Below are 5,834 nucleotides of genomic sequence, written 5' to 3' on the forward strand. Positions count from 1 at the left end.
ACACAACCCTCTCTATTTTCCTCCATACCCAAATCTCTTAAAAAGGGGCTGCAACGGATCTTATACAGACTGATCCAGATTTGAACACTTCTATGACGTCACAGAAGTGGCGCTACGGCTATTGGGCCAACTCCACCAATCAGGAGGAGACAGCCACGGACATTGCCGTTCGAAAGCGCTGGAGAAGCTGTAGTACATATGCCAGGCCTGTAGATGGTGCTGTTCTCACAGAATGAATCAGCCCATGCAAAGACAGTGTTAAATTGAGCGAAATGGTATATAGGTATGGTCTTACACTAAATTATTCAAATATAGCATGATAGGTCCACTTTAAATATACATGACCTCTTAAAGGTAGAGTATGTAAGTTTGAGAAACCGGCTCGAGATCGCTAGAATTTGAAAATACACGACCGGAGAAAATCTGCCACTTCCTTACAGAGCCCCTCCTCCAACACACCAAATTTGCACATGAACAATGAGGGCTCCTCACATGCTCTCAGTAGGCTTGTTTGAGACGAGCTGCGGCTCGCCTCGAAAGTAGACGAGAATAGCCGATCGCAGCCGGGGGAGGTCTCAAAAAGCTCGCCTGAAGTCGGACAGCTCCGAGTCGGCTTCTTCTTCTTCTTCTTCTTCTTCTTCTTCTTCTTCTTCTTCTTCTTCTTCTTCTTCTTCTTCTTCTTCTTCTTCTCTCGGTCTTTTGGCGGATTGCAAACAACTTTAAGGTGCATACCGCCACCTCCGGAGTCGGCTTGACTCGGTTTGCATTTATAAAGAATGCACAAATGTGTTTAATCGTTAATGTCAGATATGTACTCAGTAAATACATTTGTTCCTGCTCAAGATTAGATTCAACTTTATTGTTATTGCACAGATTACAGGTACTAAGACAACAAAATGCAGTTTAGTTTCCAACCAGGAGTGCAACAAGCAGTAAAGTGAAAAGTAATGTACACAATCTACAGAATAAAATATATAATTAATTGAATTATGAATAAACAGTGAGGGGTATGAGTACACTAGATATACACAGCAGCCTGAGAGCAGTATGAAAAGTGTGTATGAATATGCTAAGATATATAAAGTATTAAAACGGTAAGCAGTGCAAGTATAGTATAAAATGTAAGGATATTCATTTCATGATGACAAACATTGTGGAACAATGATGAAAAATGTTAATGGGGGGGCGACGTAAAACTGACACAAAACAACAACAAACTTTTGCCGAGCCAATTGGAGAGTTTCATCACCAGCACGTGGTAAAAACCACCAATGAGCGCTCAGCTCGAGATACCAGCGAGTCGTTTCCCATCAAGCATTTCGCTTCCGCAGCGCGTGGAGAGGAACTGCGCCGCCTCGCTCTCAAGGCTACGGGCGTCTTTGTCCCGCAAGATTTCAACGTCTCATGTAGGCGAGCCTCCAGAGCAAGTCGGACAAAATGATTAACCATCATGCGACGCATTAGCAAGACGTTGATCGCAACTGCGCAGGTCTCGCTTGTCTCAAACAAGCCTAATCTCTGCTAGAAAGTGCGGTGCCGCACAGCGTTTGGAGGCAGGACCAAACCATTACATGTAAATAGAGGGGGGTGTTCAGAGGCTTTGGATAATTAACTTTTGGAAGAAAATAAGTTAAATGAATTGTAAGTTTAGTGAGTACATTATCAATATGATGTTATATTAATGTTAATTATTGATGATTAGGGGTGTAACGGTTCACAGAAGTTACGGTTCGGTTCATACCTCGGTTTGGGGGTCACAGTTCGGTACGGGTTCGGTACAACAATGAAAAGCAAAAAAAAGTCCCAAATGCATAATTTTTTTTGCTGTTACTTATTTTTAACAGTAGTGCAAGTTTTGGTATGAAAATAAGGAACTCTAACATTTGGAATCATTAACTGTATTACACAGTTAAAAACAAACCACAAACAGTAACACACACACTCAGATGGCCATATTATTTATAATGGCTGACGTCAAACAAAAAGGTTAAATAAGCTGTACAACTAAAAAGAATGTCTTGAAAATATTAAAATAAATAATAAGAAAGTGTCAATCACAATCAATAAAAGGCAATACAGAACTGTATAACATCTCCTGATGTAAAATATAAAATAAATACAATGAAATAATATATTTTTAAAATGAAATCTGTACCTTTAGGAGCAATGTCTAACATGTGTAATTAACTTGTGACTGTGTGAAGCCATTATGCCTAAATAAAGGTACTCAAGCTTTACTCTATTTTCAAGTTTTTTTTCAAAAAGATGAGTTTGTCTACGTTGTCAGTAGTGAGGGCAGATCTGTTGGCGGTAACTATGTCACCTGCCGTCGAGAAAACCCTCTCGCTGGGGACTGAGACTGACTCGGATGTGATTGAGCATGTTTGACGTGTTACCACTAGCATACCACACCGCTGTCGAACAACGCCGACACATCGTCCTCGTCCGATCCACAACTTGCACCCCATCATTGTTGTAGTCCACAGGGAACCCGAAATGTTCCCACACACCTGATTTAAAAGAAGCAGGTTAGGTCTTCTACTGTAGCTCCTGTGTTATGTGAACTCGCCATAGCTACTAACTTTTCTTCTTCATGTATTGTGTTCGTTTTGTTGTGTTTTGTTCTTGTTCTTCATTTGTTATTTACGGGCGGCTGGCTTTTAGGCGCAATACCGCCCCCTGGACTATATATAGTGTAATACTGCCCTGAGTGACAGACTTTTTTCCCACTCGTAAAAAAAGGCGTATTCGCCGTGTGCCGAACCGTGACGTCCGAACCGTGACGGTACGGGACGAATACGGATACCGTTAGACCCCTATTGATGATTGATGAAAGGTTACTTAAATATTTTTTCTTGATGTTCTAAAAATGTTTGAGGCCCCTTTCAGTCACGGGCCCTTAGAATCATCATAACTTTTCACCTCCTTACGGCGCCCCTGGTTGAGAGTAGGGGGACCAGGTACCAAAAAGACACATCTGGGACAAAGAGTGTGTTTTTGCGGGACAATATGGGACATATTACTGCGATGCTATGTAGTTTAGATTTAAATGTATTATCCATCCAACCCTTAAAAATAAACATTTCTATTGCAAATTTTAGCATATAAATATTAAAAACAATGCTTTACTATGTTTCGTAAATGCATCTTGTACTATTGTGTCAAAGTACTCAAATCTGTCTCTGTAAAAGTTCCAGCTACAGTAGGAGCACATTTTGACTTTATATCTTGTAACATTTTTATTGTGTCGGTATTTTTTTAAATGTTTCTGCAGATTTATATGCAGATTATAAATGGACGTAGGGTCCGTGATGTCACCCATAGGATTCTGCAGAGTTGCCCTTAGAAGGCGGAGTCGGCCACTAACGGCTCGACACTGACGTCAGAGTTCAACTCCCGCCTACTCCAAATAAGGGCAAAGAGGCAGAGCCGAGGCGGGACCTCCTGCCACCGAGCTGAAAGTTCCAGAGCTAGCTGAAGCTACCAAGCTAAGCTAACATGCTCCCCATCTGCACACTGCCGTGGCATTTTACGTTTCTAAGGTAAGCGGACATGAAACTATTCAGGAAAACTATAAATAATAATCTAAGTTATTGAGTTTTTAGCATAATACTTCAGAATCTTAAAATCCCTTAACGTTTGTATGCAATTGTGCTAAATTCAACACTGGAATCAAGCAAATATTAATATGTTTGCATGACATTAGTTATTTATATTTTGATATCACTTAATTATACGTTTAATACATTTAAGTCAAGCTAAGGTACATGTGATGGTAGCTAGTTAGTGCTCTTACCTGTGAGGCATCCTCCAAATAGCATAATAACCAGATTGTATCATTAAAACTAAGTACCAGTTCTAGATCCTTGACTTTAGACAAACAATTCAAAAGACAACATGCATTTAAAGACCAATCTTTATTTGAAGGTGCCTCTTAACCTGATATATTAGTTATACAGTAATAGTATTGACAATCTAAAAAAACTGAGCAACTCAACAGTCAACTTTATGTTTCTTATTGTCTAAAGCAGCGGTTTTCAAAGTGTGAGGCGCGCCTCCCCTGGGGGGCGCCAGAGAGCTACAGGGGAGGCGCAGCGTGAGACACAAAAGAACGAGAAAAAGACGAGTAAAGTGACACTTGCCCACTTGTGGCTGTCTGTGGAGACCGAGTTCCCCCACCTCGCCAAAAAGGCTGTAAAAGTGCTCATTCCCTTCACCTCCACCTACCTGTGTGAGTGCAGGTTTTCCGCATTGACTTTGATCAAAGCAAGTGCCGGTAAAGGCTGCAGCCAGAGGATGATCTGCGTTTATTCCTCTGTGCATCAAAGACGCAGACTCATTGTTCCCACTAAAGTAGGGGTGAGTCTAATAAGGAGGCAAAGTTGACGTTCAGTGTGTTGCCGGGAGCATATAAGGATTTATCCACCATGTTGAAAATGTTAAAAAATATATGTCTTGAGAACACGGCGTGCGGAAATATACGGGTCGTGCTGCAGCTAGATGTGCCTGTCCTCTGTAAGAAGGTGTCGGCGACTGACATGCAAGGAAGAACGGCTGTCCACAGGCTGTTCCAACTTTAAAAACTGTATTAACTTCCAGGGTAGTGAATTGAACATGCAATTGTATGCAATTGTGTGTGGTATATTTTCATGCACGGACACTCATGTTCGACAACACACAAACTGAACAACACTCAATTTTCCGATCGCTACCAGCATCCTTGTGATCTTGTTATAATAACAAGTGCACGTTACTGATCCAATATGGTTGAGACCATTCGGGCTTATTCTAGAGGGGTGCAAGGAATAGTCCAAGTAGTGGGGGAGTTTTATACAATATGTTTAAAACATAAAAATAAAAAGGTTTAAAAAAGTTATTGTTTAATGTTTTAAGGAGGTGATGCTACTCAGCCAATCAAATCGGTGCAGTCAGCACGATAGATTCAAACACACACACAGAGACGAGACAAGAAGAGAGAAACAGTCGGAGTAATTTCAAATGGCGGAAAGTAGACAGCGAAAACAGAGCATTTTATTACATTTTCTCTTACTGGACCTCTTTGAAATGCAATTGAATACCCCTGCATTATAGCAACAACAGCAATAATAATAATAATAATAGCAATAATAATTGGGAGGGGGGGTCGCGGCTGTTCTTATGTTCTCTGAGGGGAGGCTCACCTACCCACACTTTGAAAACCCCTGGTCTAAAGCATTTATTATTTTCATTTTCCCCCTCTCATATTCAGTGTGGACGGATTGAGACAGCGTGGTGTCCAGAAAGCTGCAGAGACTTCAGGGAGAAACCTCCGTGTGATGGACGTCCTGTCTGTTGGTTTGGAGAGGACTGAGGGTCTTTCCTCTGCGAGGAGGACCAGGCCTGATGGAGGAGCCCATGCTGGGCAAAGCTGATACCAACTGCACAGGCCTAGTCTGTCACTTTATTTGACTAAATGTGTTTACTTATACATTTAATAGGTTTACACCTTCTGTCCATATGTGCTTTTTATTTAAAACATGTTTGATTAACTTTTGGTTCACATTTCAATAAATTGTATTTGTATTTGCACTCCTTTTGTCAATTATTCTTACTGAAAATGTTAGATTACACATTCACATCTGACTGAAGATTGGCCCCATTTATTTGTGACATTGCAAACTCTGAATTATGTGAGATGACGTATGGTGGGGATGGCAGCTCAGTGCCCCTATGGTTTTTTCAAGGCACAAGTGATGTGAAGCTCATAAAGCGAGGCAAATAGAAATAATCAGCTGATGGAGTGTAGATGTGGAAATTGGTGTGCATTCGATCAGCTGACTGTTTTTACAATAAAA

The 5,834-nt window shown here is 40.9% G+C and overlaps 1 long non-coding RNA gene across 1 annotated transcript; it reads left to right on the plus strand.

The window, feature by feature from the left end:
- The first annotated feature begins 304 nt into the window (after positions 1-304).
- Positions 305-5,568, plus strand: LOC307033245. The gene is made up of 2 exons (XR_013806431.1): positions 305-3,542; positions 5,249-5,568. It is a non-coding gene; the product is annotated as an uncharacterized lncRNA (long non-coding RNA).
- Positions 5,569-5,834: the final 266 nt, after the last annotated feature.

The sequence above is a fragment of the Notothenia rossii genome, assembly GCF_949606895.1.
Source record: "Notothenia rossii genome assembly, chromosome: 3".
In the NCBI taxonomy this organism is placed as follows: domain Eukaryota; kingdom Metazoa; phylum Chordata; class Actinopteri; order Perciformes; family Nototheniidae; genus Notothenia; species Notothenia rossii.